This window comes from Dendropsophus ebraccatus, chromosome 2 (genome assembly GCF_027789765.1).
Source record: "Dendropsophus ebraccatus isolate aDenEbr1 chromosome 2, aDenEbr1.pat, whole genome shotgun sequence".
Lineage (NCBI taxonomy): Eukaryota > Metazoa > Chordata > Amphibia > Anura > Hylidae > Dendropsophus > Dendropsophus ebraccatus.
Window position 1 is genome coordinate 173,997,190 of NC_091455.1, and position 16,276 is coordinate 174,013,465.

The following is a 16,276-nucleotide window of genomic DNA, read 5'->3' on the forward strand; positions in this document are numbered from 1 at the left end:
CCTTGCACATACAGCCAAAGATGTGCCAGATTTAAGATGTGCGTCCCATTTAATATATATGTCTATTTAGTCCATTTACTTCTTTTACTTAAAACAAGCTCCAGTGCATTACAAAGTTGTATAACATTTCAATAACAGTACAATGATTACGAAATTGCTGCTTCTAGTACACCTCATAAAATTTTTTTTTATACAAATCAATGTTACTATTATTATTATTATTATTATTATTATTATTATTATTATTATTATCTGGGTGGTCACATGGTCCACCACTGCTGATCATAGGTAGTGTTTCCTAGCAATAGGCTACTAATGTCTGGCATAACACATCCCCTTTAAAACAAGACTTTATATTTTCGGTATTCTAATTAACATATCCATATATTTTAATATCCTTACTGACAGCAACAGGACGAGCCTTTTAATCCACCCCACATTACAACCTAGTATAATGTCTATTTGTTCAGACCAATTAGCCATTTCTAGTCGCACATCCTTTGCACATTGCAATTCTGCATAATTCATGACCAGGGAAGTCAGTCTCCTATTATAGATTTCCATTGAAATAGGTTAGCTGCCATAAAAGAAAGAAAGGTGGTAATGTATTTCACACCTTAATATTTTATTTGTCATCGCCTTCCTTGAAAATTTCTTCCAGTGGTTTCATTCCGTCCAGGTTTGTTTCCTGCTAAGCATGTCCATAAAATACCACCACGCCTTGTATATGATAGACTGAGACATATTTCATGGGCAATAGAACACAGCCATGAATTTCTTCATGCTTAATTCCGTTTAAAACACTCCCGTTCATCGCCTTACAACCGCACTATCTAAGTTCAACCAATTTATGGATAGTAAATCTGGTGCAAGACAGGCTAATGCTGGCGAGGGCCATAGGGCATTTTATGGAAACAACTGCTCTTACTATGTGTATTTTAACTGATTTTATGCTTTGGTAATAAGCCCGTTTACACCAATTTCCTCCTTTGGAAACTGGGACTTTGTCATTGACAGTTAAAAGTCCGGGTATAAACAATTTAAACACACCCCTGAATTTGAGAGAATGTCAGGCGAATTTAGACTGATCATAAAAGAATTCTCAGGGACTGTATTTCAATATGACACTTTTATGGTTCTTTATTTTCTAGCCCATTGCAGCCTGTACGCCTCAGTATGATTTATACAACCTGGCAGTGCATAATCTTTTGTATAAGATATACAAGCCTCCGGAGGTTTAATTTCTTTCCTCACTGCCACTGACAGCATTTGTGCTTTCCCTTCTCCTTTATTTTCATTTTCTAATGAGATATTGGACTTTGCTCAGTGAGAGGTGATATTTCCACATTTGCAGCCTGACAGACTAAATCACCAGATCCCACTGGTGAGGATACAAACCCATTTAAACAGTGTCAAAATATTCATGGAGCACCATTGATTTGGGCAACGGTTATTAAGAAGCTATTTGGAAAGTTCACGTTTAATTTTTGGAGCTTTCGGATGCAAAAATCACTCAGTTACATCATAGAGGAGGGAGAGAGAGAACACCATCACGGGCGCAGCTACGCTTGTAATGTTCCATGTAGCAATCAGTGTATTAACGTCTGGTGCTGTGCTCCTGGATGTAAAGTGCACCCAATGCCCGCACGCTATGTCTCCGTAATAGAGAACGAAAAAAGGGCCAGTGCCAGTTGCCTATGACAGTATAGATTAATGCACTGTATCACTACACTGATTTCTACCTTTGACACTGCTCTTAAATCTATGTGACAAAAGCACTGGGATAAAAATATGTCGCCTGAAAGGTACAAAAACTTGAATTGCCATTAGCTGACGCTACATCTAAATCAATAGGATCTCTCATTGCTTGGCGATGGTTAATATTCTTCTTTTCTACAGATATGCAGAAAGAAAAACAAAATAGATAGAATAAAAGCAAAGCTAAACCCAGGTGGAGCCAATAATCTCGTAGTGATAAGGAATTATAGAGAGTGCAGGGGACAAGAGTAGCAAGACATCTGCTAACTCTCAGAGTCACTGTTCCATGAAATCTCTGCTGACCTTTTCCATTGGAGCAGTTCCTATCTACTGGGACAGAACACACTGGTGATTGCAGCAAGGAATTCTGAGTAGATTATAACTTCTCAAAAGCGAGAGCCTTTCCCTCCCTTTACTGGGGGTTACTAGCAAATGGAACGTGATAGTGGCTTTTATATATGAAGACATTAGCAGCTCATAGAATGTAATTCATTTGCAGAGTTTTTTGGGCTTCAGTACAAAATTAAAAACTGGGCCCCTACCTACCATGGGCCATTTATAATGCTAGCGTTTCCTTATGTGCAAAGGAGCTTTGGGCCTCCTTAGGCCACAGATATGACTGCTATCCCTTCGCCCCCTATAGCTATAGTACTATAAAAACATTCATACAAATAAAATAATCCTAATATTTTAGCTAAATCTTTAGGAAATATGAGAAAATGACCTGTCGTTCAAATCACATTTTTATGTTAAACATTTTTTTTTGCACAAATTTTGCACTTTTCATTTTTGCTTAAAATTAAAGCCCCTATTACACAGGGCGATCTCGAGGAGCAAGTGAGTGTTGACTCCTCAGGTCAGCTCTCCCTTGCTCCTTGTTCCCTGGTCACTGCCGGCGCTATTACATGCGCCAACAGAGAGCGGGTAGAGGATAGGCAATGATCAGCCGACATGGTTCAGTGATTATCGGCCGTGATGGCCAATAATTGGCCAAATATGGCTGATAATTTCTGTTCTGTACAGATCATTTCCGAAAAGTGCCCTCTTTATCAACACATAGTACTGTTAGGGTATGTGCACACTGAGGAAAACACGCAGAGGACTTGCAGTGGATTCCACCACTCTCCCCATGCACTTCCACTTCACCCTGTGCCATAGACTCCAATCTATGATCAGCCAGATTCTGTAATCCGCCTGAAGAATAAACAGAATCTATCTGACGATAGAATGGAGTCTATGGCACAGGTGGAGAGTGAAGCGGTAGCGCCACAAGTTGGTGACACCAGTGAATAGATAACAGAGGCACACACAATAGCTGCTGCTGCTCACAACCAAGCATCTCACTCTCCCCAATTTCCCCCATACAAAAAAAATAGGGTCTGTAGATGTTCATTTTGTTTATGATCATGAGACTTGCCACAAATCATGTCACCAAATGCTGTTAAAAACAGCTTAGACAAGACAGAAACCCCTAAAATAATATAGTACAAATAAAATTAAAAAAAATCACAGAAAAAAAACCCCAGATAAGGCTCTACTCAGTAAAAAAAAAAAAAGTAAGCAAAAAGTGACCAAAGGCATATAACTAGAGTATACAACACCTTGTAAGATCATGGCTTTCCTAGAATACTGCGGATTGTCAGACTCCCACTGCTGACCATGCAAAAAAAGCTAATAACATTGCAGGAACCACAGTATTATAGTACTACACGGCTGGTCCATTGATTTCAAAGAAGGCTAATGGTCCTCCAGAGTAGAGTGGAACTTGATGTGGCTGTCAGCTCTGGCTAATAGAGGTAGGTCCCAACAGGCTTTAATAGGGTATATGGAAAGCAGTCTCTAAAACAGGTAACTCCTCCATAGGGAAGATGTTAGGTAGTCTCACTTCAAACATTCTGACTACTAAAGTAAAAGCCTTGATTCATTTAGAATTTTACAACCATACCCAATACTAACAACTAGATAATGTAGAAGGAGAAAGAATAGTTACCCATCCCACAGGGATTCTATAATGGCCATTTAAAAATATAAAAAAGAATATACTAATATTATTAATATTAATAGTCATCATCGTTATAACACAGCTACGAGCACGGAGATGATAATAACAAGGCTCATTATTATGATTAGTAGCAGCAGTTTTATTAGTAACAGGACATTAACCATAAAATAACTCTTTCCTCTGTCCATAACTGCAAACAAATAATAAAAAAAAAACCTTAATATCATTGGTGTTTTCTTTTATAAATATTAAACAGTGTTTTCTTTTATAACTATTATATTCTTAGTAACAATGGAGGAGAATTAGCACAGTTGCACAGTAATAAGCTCCACTGCCTTGTAATACTGGAAGCCTGGGTTGTAGGCCCCATGGGAAAACCTATACAGGCCTGATTTACATGTAATTAATTAGTTAAGGTCTTATAGCTTTGTTCTTGCTAGATGAGTGTTAGACCAGACATAAAAATTGGAAAAATATCAGCTGAACCTGCCCACTATGGTGAGACTGGCTGATTTATGCAGATGGTTGTTAGTGGTTAGCCAAACTGCGTCAAAATGTACCAACATGTATAGGTAGATTTATATGTTGCACTTTTACACCATATTATATAGGAGTGGCCCAATAGCAAGATTAAATTGCCACAGCAGCAGCCACAATAAATCAAATAGGTCTCTTGCATTGGTTTGACCTTCCTCTAGGATAGTTAATTGGTCGCTGTCATTCAGGGGCTTAGCCAAGGTTCACAGGGCCCCATAGCAAAAAATTGAAAGGGCCCACCCTCCCCTACGCACAACACAAAGTATTATATATATATATATATATATATATATATATATATACACAGAGTATATGGGGCCCCCCTCCTGCACGGCCCCATAGCAGCTGCCCACCCTGCCTCTGTGGTAGCTACGCCACTGCTGTCATTTCATCTGTCGCTGTAACATATTTGTAAGCCACTTTTTTTTTACTAAAAATTACTCCCTACCCCAGAAAAACTGTTCTAAAGTCTCAGCCACTAAGTATCTCACTTCTCTACAGTCTGTTGGTTGATTCCTTCTCTAGTAACAGAGACAGCAAGACAGAGCACAGAAATAGGGGTGGGGCTTAGCATGTGCATTAGGGGAGAGAGCAAACTGAGGCTTTATCCATCCCTGGAGGAGCTGCATTGTCCATGAATGGTGAATCAAGGCTTCAATCTAATCTCAGCAGCACTTTAGTGCTTAGGACAACCTCTAACTTTCTGTAGTAGTAATAATAACAATAATAATAATAATAATAATAATAATAATAATAATAATTTTTATTGCTTTATGATCCATAGCATTCATAGTACTGTACTGTCTAAATCATCCTCAGTGCCAACCTGTGCAGTTTAGTGTACTTTTACCAGCACTACGTCATGGCATAGCAGAGAAGAGTAAGGGCTGTCAGAAAACTGAGAAAGGAAGTAAATGTGAGTGCATTACTGGAAAACAGCCTAGCTTTGGCCCTGGCTCCTGAAATGGAGAGAAGGAGAGAAAGTTGTATACCATAGAAGGGGTTCTCAGGGGTTCGATAGCAGTACAGAGAGGCCAAAGATCATCTGGTCACCACTACGACCGGGGAGCAGAGGATAAAGGTATGTCTCTTATCTTCATCCTCAGTGCCATTCCTGTGCAGTTGTTAATGTAATAGTGTGTCTGGTGAGGCCATTTGGAGCACTGCCCCATCTCCAGAGTGACGATCCTCCCCCGTCCAGCCCGTCCTCTCTAATGGTTGTCAATGGAGCCAGGTTCTGGGGGGGTGATAGCCTTGCCCACAGTGCTCCTAATGGCCTTACCGGAGACATGATTACATTAACAACTGCATGAGAACGGCGCAGAGGATAAAGGTAAGAGACATACCTTCCTCCTCAGCACCCTGTGTACAATATGGGGCTATCAGCAGGTTAGATTGGTCTAACCTACTGATAGTTCCTCTTTAAGCAATGGTAAGGTCCATGGCCTCCTAACTGGTTACCAAGCTACTGTTTTATTCTCAATTAAATCTGTTTTCTGATGCCTGTTATATTCCCATTCTCCTCATAGCTAACTATAAGAATCAGTTTTCTGTCTATTCCTATTATGGGATTTGGAGGGTAAAAAATGTAAATTATGAAAGAACAAACAGGATATAAATAGATCCAGGAACTTGGAAGATAAAACAAAGAGAGTCAATCATCTATAAAAATCAGACGATTTAAGCGTGGACGAAATATTATAATAAATGTCAGTTTCCTTTAATTTCCCACTAAAGGCCAAAGACAATCCATCTTACAATAGTCATATTTGTAAAAGTATAGAAAGAAAAGGAGAAAATAATTGTTACTGTAATTACTAGAACAAACTCAAGTCTTCCGTACTTAACAGCTGCTGTTTGTCCTGCAGGAAGTTGAGCTTTTTGTCAAGTTTGACACAGTGGTCTTTGCTGTCACCTCTGTTGGAGACAGGAACTGTCCAGAGCAGGAGCAAATCCCCATAGAAAACCTCTCTTGGACAGTTCCTGACAGACAGAGGTGGCAGCAGAGAGCACTGCGTGGATCTTCTATCCATTGGTTGAACACAATGTAAGCAAGGGGGGAAAAATTCTAAATAATATTTTTAACCATATGTTAAATGTGCCATACGTTACATGTGAAACCTGGCATTGTTTTCTTTGATAAATCTGTTGCACTTGGCATTACTCTGAAGCCTCATCCAGTTTTCTGGTTTATCCATCTTGCTATACAAGAGTTAGAGATACCAGTATAGAACATTGCATTTCTACATGTCTTGTTCATATTCCCCCTTGCTTTGGCCTTGGTTTCCCAGGGCAGTTCCTGTGTCTACACAAATGAACCATGAACACTTAATGTGTTTTAGACGCCCGAAGCCGCACTTAGCACGTAGAGTTTGTCAATGACAAAATAATGAATTAACCAAAATGTGCACTTCTGAGGAAATCTCCAGCTAAGTATGCAACATTTATTCTCATTTTTAATTAATTGATCAAATTGCTTCATATAAGATGTTTTCCAATGGTTTAAGTGAAGGAAGATGGAAATGAATCCACTGATGTTCTTGACTGCCCAAGAAAAAGATTACTTTTGACCTCTGCCAAATGGAATGTAAAAAAGTGATCATGTCAATGACTGAAAGCATTAGATAGAGCGAAGTTAGATGAGGTATGGAATCAAGTGTAAGACCTGTCTATGCTGATATTCCAAGCATTTTAAAACTAGAATTATGGATATACATGTTTCTGCAGTATTTAAATTCTAAACATTTCTATACAGGTAAACAATCAGTGCTTAGTTATTAAAGGGACTTTTCGTTTGCTTAACCAAAAATTTCATTGGGCATGGAGTGGGAGGGAAAATAATAATAATTAAAAAAAAAAAAACGTATACTTATCTCGTCACTTGGTCCAGTGCTGCATCGGAGCGCTTAGCAGATGTGCCTCTTCATATTACATGATCACTGAGACCAGTAACTGGCCACAACATCCCAAGCACATTGTAAACTCCATTGAGTATATCTGTATATTTTTCTTCTAATCCTTGCCCTCTTGGCAATTTTTCTGGGAAACTTATTTAAAGGAGAACTCTAAAAATCCAGGATCAGCATGCGGTGGGGGGCTGCTTTACCACTCACATACCTCCACCAGCCTCCTGCAGCGGGACACTGCTAAAGTAACGGATTGACTGAGTAGGTACTTCCTTCTGGGATATGACAATGCAGGAAGCTGGAAGAAACTGGAGCCCAGTGGTAGTCAGTGAGCTGGTGAGGTTGCAGGGGAACAGGGATGAGAAAGTATAAATTTATGTATTATGTTCCTTTCACCCCCTTCTGGCCCTGGATTTTTAGATTTGGCCAGAATGTATTATAAGAAAAACACATGTGCCCAGATCTGCCCTACAGCTAAGCTAAAGAGCTGTCATGTCTGACAAAGGCAGCATGGCCTCAGCAAATGGGACGGGCTATAAGGGGAGGGGCGTGGTATAATATGCAACACCAGAGCCAAAATTGCACCAGTATTTTGTAGCAAGAATTTAGCAAGGTTTAAGCCAAATAATAGTTGGTCTAAACTGAGACTAAACATTCAAATAAGTCAACAGCTTTATCAAACATTATGGTACACTTTGATATATCTATTTAGTACATTCACTGGCTAAAACAGACAGTTTTAGTAAACCTGGCCAGAACTATATATGTATCTATAACAGTATGTTCTGTGCTGTGATTGGCTAGACAAGTAAAGACATAGAAGCCCTGTGTGAATACTGCTGGCAAACAAGGCAGCTCTGGTCACAGCTTTGGTCATGGTAGGCAGGCAGGTTTTTAAAAAATGTTTGAAATAACAGGTACACTTTAAGGCATACAGCAAACAATTTGTTTCAGGGCCCTGTGGCACACTTTTTTTTATTATGAAATGTGTATAAATAACTGGAAAATACTCAAATACTAAGCCTTAATACTTTGATGTTATAGAAGTCTGGTTTATGAGTTTCTGAAATGACCCATTGCCTGATACAACAGCCAGATGCATGGTTTAATATACAAATCCTGCTGTGCATTATAGAAATGACACATGTTGTAGGATTGAACTGTATATCGCCACTATTTATTTCTGACAGCCCTGGCAGAACGCACACAGCATGATGGCACTTTAGTATTCACAATAAATAATTACTCAGGTTGTTCCTCTGGTATTTGTAGTAATAACATTTATCACCGCAATTCATTTTGTATTAATGTGAGTATAATTTGTGTGCAGGAAATCTATAGCAATTTAACACTTGGAAGTGTAACACTTGTAAAGTGATACTGAGGAATCTTTACTATCCATTAATTGCCAAACTGCAATTTTTCATATTAATACAACCTGAGGAAACTCCTCCATCCATAAACCTTCAGCAATTGCTCTCAATTCATTTCTATGACTATTTAATTGATAGTCAGTCTATGTCTCCGGAGAGGAACACTCACATATTTCATCAAAACTGCACTGCTGCATTATGCATTGTATTGTTAACATGCTGCAGTAATAATGCCATAGATTTGCCAACAATTTAGGATATTATTTATAGGTGGACTCTGGAAACCAAAAATTGATCTTAAAGGAGAAGTCCCCCAAAAAGTAAAAATGGCAGGCAGACGGGGGAGAAAAAAAAAACACGTAAACTCACCCCTCTTTGTTCTGCAGCTCTGCTAGCTGACTGTGTGTAGCCCGCTCAGCCAATCAGGGGTAACACAGCCCCTCTGCTCCCATCTACATTTGTTTGCAAAGGGTTTGTTCCTCCGTGTATTGTATACACTAACAAAGATGGCAGCTGAGGGGCCATGTGGCCCCTTACTGCTGCCACGAAATATAAGTACATATGTATATAAAAAAGTATATAAAAAAGTATACACTTTTTTTTTAATAAAGTTCCATTACAAAGTAATATAACTTTATTAAAGCAATGTGTTAGCAAAAAAAAATACTTTCAATCAGTCTCTGGAGTACCCCTTTAATATTAGGGTACACAATATACCCTATAAGTCCAGGCTCAGGTTACTTGGTGACTTTGGTCACACATCATAAGGATTGTGGAATTGCCTTGTGACACTGTATCTACTGATTATCAATTATTTTTAATCAGAAGTCACAAGTCCCAACTTTTTACAGCCAAAGCGCAAGTGTAATAAATGTGTGCAACAGTAAGTCATAGACTTTTGGCCACTTTTTCTGTCACTGTGTAGCTCTAGCCTAAATGATAATAGCATTCAAAGGGTTGTCTGTAAACATAACTTTTTTTTTATATATGTTTGGGGGAACATGAAACATATACTGTATATTAGTTCATACTCACCTACTGAATCCCCTGCAGCTGCCATTCCAATTCCGCCCGATCCACACTTGTCACTATCACTTGCTGAGTCATCTCAGCAGGAACTGCCCAGTCAGCCAATAAATGGCTAACGTGGTGTCCCACCTTAGTTAGTCAGGCGCAAGCAGCCTCTATTGAGATGACTGGAACCTGATGAACAATGAGCTGGAACCTGGAGACGTTGGAATTGCAGATGCAGGGAATTGGGATGGGTAAGTATGACTTCTTTTATATATTTAATGTCTCTCCAGCCACATATAAAATTCTTACGTTCCCAGACAACTCCTTCAATTGTCATAATATACCATGCTTTGCATTTCTAATATTGTACACAATTTTTACCAAAAGCCATGTTTGATTCCATGATGCCACCTGCTCAAGATATTTCTATGCAGCCAGTCCAAACCAGTTGCAGGATATTTAAAGGATACAAGGATATTTAAGTTTAAATACTAGTTGTATTACTGTAGCTCCTGTCCTGACTTCCTTATAATGTAATGTTTATTAGGATATAGGTTATAACATTAACTGTTAGAGGACGGGGCCAATTTAAATTTTAGCATTTTCGTTTTTTCCTCCTTGTGTTTAAAAGGCCATAGCACTTGCAATTTTTCACCTAGAAACCCAACTGAGCCCTTATTTTTTGCGCCACCAATTGTACTTTGCAATGACAGGCTGAATTTTTTCATAAAGTACACTGCGAAACCAGAAAAAAATTCAATGTGTGGTTAAATTGAAAAAAAAAAAAACGCATTTCTTTTATTTGGAGGGTATTTTTGGACGCCATTCACCCTGGGGTAAAACTGACTTGTTATATATGTTCCTCAAGTCATTACGATTAAAACGATATATAACATGCATAACTTTTATATTATGTGATGGCTTGTAAAAAATTCAAACCATTGTTAACAAATATATGTTCCTTAAAATAGCTCCATTCCCAGGCTTATAGCGCTTTTATCCTTTGGTCTATGGGGCTGTGTGAAGTGTAATTTTTTGCGCCATGATGTGTTCTTTCTATCCATACCTTGATTGCGCATATGCAACTTTTTGATCGCTTTTTATTACAATTTTTATGGATTTGATGCGACCAAAAATGCGCAATTTTTTTGCGCTTACGCTGTTTACCGTACGAGATCAGGAATGTTATAAATTAATAGTTCGGGCACACTGCAATACCAAACATGTTTGTTTATTTATTTATTTTTATTTATAACATGGGAAAAGGGGGGTGATTCTGGCTTTTATTAGGGGAGGTTTTTTTTTACTAATAATAACACTTTCTTTTTACTTTTACACTTATACTAGAAGCCCCCCTGGGGGACTTCTAGTATAAGCACTGTGATCTCTCATTGAGATCTATGCTGCATAGATATGCAGCACAGATCGATGAGATGAGCCGGAAGCAACTGAATGCCGGGCCGGGATCAGCGTTACGGCGCAGACCCCGGCCGGAACAAAACACGGGAATCGCTCCTCCGGGACAACGTCCCGAGGGGGGTGATCTCCGCCACTAGACACCAGGGAACGGCTGCATCAGGTAATCGGATGCAGCTATCATCTTTGACAGCTGCATCCGATTATCTAATTAGCGGGCATGGTCCGATAGCCGCGGTCCCGGGCTACATGCGGCACCTGGGAATGCGGCGGTTCAGAGCATGGTCGCCACGCGGCTCCGCTTTGAACACCTGTGGGTGGCCCTGGACGTACGGGTATGTCCTGGGTGGCCTAAGGGTTAACCCCCTCCCATCATATATTTGGAGGCCAATGCAGCACTTCTCTTGTCATGTCTGTCAAAGTTTTTAACATGAAGATGAGGGTGTACTTAGGAACAATGTTTATTCTGGTGATACATCTAATTAATATTTTTTAAAAAACATGATCCATAAGGGCCAGTTCACACAGAGTAAAATAGTGTCTCCACCACGGAATCCCATCTGCCCTCTGGTTCAATTGGGCGGCTCGCATGCCTCTGCTTCTGCCAATCTCCGCTCAAAGAATTGGGTTAATTTTGGAGGAAAAGTTGTAATAAAGTATTATGAAGCCAGAACTAAAATTTGTATGACAAAATAAAAAAAATTGCAATTACACAAATTTGTGGAACAAAAATTAGCATTTGCTAACTTCATGCTACTGTTTTTTCATTTTTTTGCTTGGAAAATGGTTAAGTGGGGGGGGGGGGGTGATTTAAATTTTTAATCTGCCAATCAGGCCGCTCGACCGCCTGATGCAGGTACAAAGTCTTTAGATTTTGCAATTGCTATTGTAAGTAGCATTTAAACAGTTAAATGGCTGGCATTGGTGCTTACCAACACGGGCCCGGATCTTACTCCCTCACCTATGCCTTAAAGGGGGTTGTTCACTGAACATTTTTTTATTTCAAATAAACTGGTGCCAGAAAGTGCCAGAGATCTGTAATTTACTTCTACTAAAAAAATCTCAAGTCTTTCAGTACGTATCAGCTGCTGTATGTCCTGCAGATAGTGGTATTCTTTCCAGTCTTGGCAGCAGGAGAGGTTTTCTATGGAGATTTGCTGCTGCTCTGGACAGTTCCTGACATGGAAAGAGGTGGCAGCAGAAAGCACTGTGTCATACTGGAGGAAATACACCACTTCCTGCAGGACATATAACAGCTGATAAGTACTGGAAGAGATTTTTTAAAAAAGAATTGAGATTTTTTAACAGAAGTAAATTACAAATTTCTGGCACAAGTTGATTTGAATGAAAAAAAAAAAATGTTACTGAACAACCCCTTTAAGTATACTGTATGTCTAGCAGAGTTAAAGGGTTATTACAGGCATATAAATCTCATGTACACAGGGATAACTTAAGGGAATTAGCTTTCAAAATACAAGTATATTACTTTGGGCCAGAGTCTTAGTTACTTGTAATTCTATTTCTCAGGAATAAGAGTATGTTCACAGCGGTAAAAGCGGTGGCCTCAGCTTCCGTCACTCTCCACATAAAGAATTGACATGTCAATTCATTGCACAGAGAGCAGAGGCGCGTGAGCCCTCCCATAGAGACGCTGTGGGACACTGAGGCAGGCGGGATTCCGCCACTTTTACTCAGTGTGAACTGGACCTAATGTCATGGCTTCCTTCTAATGTTATGGCTCATTGATGTATGTTAACACTATATAATACCATGATTGTTCAAGAACAGTAAAATGCAATATAAAAACAAAGTAAAATAAACCAGTATACAGTAGAATACTGACCATGAGGGTGGGAGCTCTACTGTATTTAATATTCAATTTAGGTGGTCAGTCCTTTTAATATAGCGATTCTATGCCTGAACACTTACGTATCTTAACAAGTAAATAAACGTATTTTATGCACATATTTTAGCCTAGCAATATGTATAATAAAACAACACCAGCAGCATGTTAATAACATAATGTCATATTCCATTCTTCCGTACTTGTGTATATGATTACCTGCTATACAGTAGCTGAGGCACACGGACTTTGTCTGCCCACTGGGGGAAGCTAGCTAATAAAGTATTTTTTATTTAAAATCCATTGGAATTTTTCATAATAATGTTATTTTGAAGTAGATTGACAGGCTTTTTAATATGAAATAAATCAAGCAGGGAGAGAAGTGTCATGGAGAACATGCTGAATGAGAGGTGATTGACAGAGCTTTTCTAAAACATGTGCTGTTTGTATTTGGTTTTATGGCAAGTGGCTTGAAAAGATGTCAGCCACTTTGAAATGCTTTGAACCTGGGAAACTACATATCATAGAATGTATGTATTAAAAGTGAAGATGATGAGAAGTGCAAAGAATTCATTTCAATCGCAAATCAGCTTTATTCCTATACAGTTCACACGCGGCAATAAATGTATGGTAGAAGAGCCAGAAAATTAAACCTTTTACTTGCTGGCAGACAAAATTTAAAGGGAAGCTCTGTTATGAAACCCGAACTGGAGAGAATGGAACGGCTGCACATCCCATCTATGGCTGATACTAATGCCGCTAGGCCTATATTAAAAATCATGTGGTTATGAAACCACTTTAGCTATGTAAGGCAATGCAACTCCCCAATATATTCTAATTAGAATATATCTTTTTGTCATGGCTGCAAATCTCTCTTTTTTTTTTTTGTGCAACTGGGTGAAAAAATCACAGACATCACCAATTTTTATAAACCTATGCCCCTCCCCATATACCAAACCCATGTGTTGAAGTAATCGTTCAAATGATTCGTAGGTCTGTGTGAATACCATAACACCTAATATCAGTTATGTTTAATTTAGGATAGCCTTTAAAAAAAAAGATGTTTCATAGACCTCCATCATTAAAGGGGAAGTCCAGCATGGGTCAAAAAATTATTCCGGGCTAGGGTGGGGAAACATAAAAAAAATTATACTCACCTTTCCCGGTGCCCGCGCAACGCCGCGTCCCTCTCCCGGACCCCAGCCGACTTTCTTCTTAGCTCCCCTCCGTCTACCAGGAGAAGAGGACACCTGGCGGGGTACAGGGTGCAGAACTGGGTTCTTAATTGAGCCTTACGGTACTCAAAGATCCATAAGACTTACATTAGAACTGAATAGTATGACAAACAGCCAGATGCAAGATAAACATATAAAGCACATATAAAGCACTTGTGTCACTTGGCGTCCACATTCTCCACCAGCGGTGCCTGCAGGGTTTGGGGGGCCCTTAGGGGTTTGCTCCTGTGACATTGGGGTTGCAGGGCCATTCCCTGGCCCCTCTTCTCTACTTGTGGCTTGTGCATCTAAAGCACATATTACTACTGGTACATGAGCAAGAATAGCAACTCATAAGTAGATGTCTGCAACAGAAGATGATACAGTGGATGATGGCAAAAACAAATGATAATGATGTCAGTCAGGAGCCAAGTAGAAGACAAAAACAGGGGCAAATACAAGGGCTAGCCCTAACTGCTCCTAATCTTTACCTAAACTCTAACCTTAGCAGACTAACCCGCACTGTCCCTGCAATGTCCCTACCAAAAGACTAATAAAGACAAAATGTAGAATCCTTCTATTTGAAAACCAGAAGATTATTTGGTGGCTTCTCAAGAATTATGGTTGATCATATAGACTATAGATTGCAGCAGGATGATAATACCAGTACTCCAGATAAGTAAAAACATGAAAAGAATGCAGAAATTAGAGATAAAACTCCGTACTTACAAATCCCCATCACAGTTTCAGGATGACCCAGCCTTTGTCAAAAAGTGGCAAGAAGCACATCACCTACATGCCCTGAATTTGGTGAAATTGATACTTAAGAAGAACCAAGCAGAGTACGAGAGGGTTACTACTGAACTGCTTAAAACAAAAATGGAGTACCGCACTTGCCTACCCGAGTCACAGTCTACTGCCTTTTTTAACAGATTGGACAAGCGTCTTGTCTCCTTCCAAGCCGATCTGAAAGACCGTAAGAGGGAGAAATTCGTAAGAGATAAGGCTGACTACGATCATAATCGCATTTTCGATTGGAATCAGAGATTGAGGAGGAAGCCGAGGCATAGCAGCAAGATCTCTGATTTTTGGACCACCGACTCAGAGTTGAGCGCATCTGACAGCAAGACACCTACTGCCAGCACTGTCCCCCCTTTAGGAGGAAAACCCGGAGGGGAGGCAAGAGGCGGAGGCGCGCCCAACAAAAGTTCCATCAAGAGGAAACAAGTTTCATGGTGCCGCTAAATGACCCCCATCAGTGGTCCCCCATGGGCACGCCGGTCTCCTGTACGTATGCCAATCTCTTCCTGGCATGGATGGAAGTTAACTTGATTTTCTCCCCTCAAAATCCTTTTTTCACCGACATCGTCCTTTACCATCATTATGTGGACGACGTGTTCATTATATGGAAAGACACTGCAGAGAAATTTGGCCAATTTGTAAATTTTTTTAATAACACCAATACAGGTAACATGTTGTTCACTCATTGTTTCGGAGGCAGGAGATTAGAGTTTCTAGATGTTCTAGTCACAGCGACAGACACTGAGCTACACATCACCGTCTTCCGTAAGCACACTGCAGCCAATGCTTTGCTCCATTACCAGAGCTCTCACCCCCCCCCCAAGTGAGGAATTCTATTCCCTATGGCCAAATGTTACGCGTCAAACGTATCAATGACACAGATGAAGGGTTCCACCGACAGGCCAGTGAACTCAGGTCCCGCCTCCTCACTAGGGGATACGCTCCCGCAGTCATAGATAGTGCTTATTCCCGAGCCCTCACAATAGATAAAGCGTCCCTGCATCACCCCACTAACAAATCAAAACGCACCTCCTCAGACTCTACTGATAACAAAAGATTCGTCTTTGCCCTGCAGAGTACCCATATGAATACCACGATGTGTAACATCATCAAGAAACATTGGTTCCTCCTGCAGCATGACCCCGATCTTAGCGTAGTAGCCGATAGACAACCCCTCATTACCTTTAAGAGAAACTCTACTATTGGTGATCTGCTTAGTAAAGACACCAATAAACGCAATGTGAATTGGTTACAGCGTAGCCGGCCCGAAGGTAACAAGCGATGCGGTACTTGTGCTTATTGTAACCAAATGTACAATACATCCTTCACAAACTTAGGGGGCCATGATTGTTTAGTACGTGATATAATAACCTGTCGGACCACCCATGTCGTGTACGCCATCTTTTGCCCAT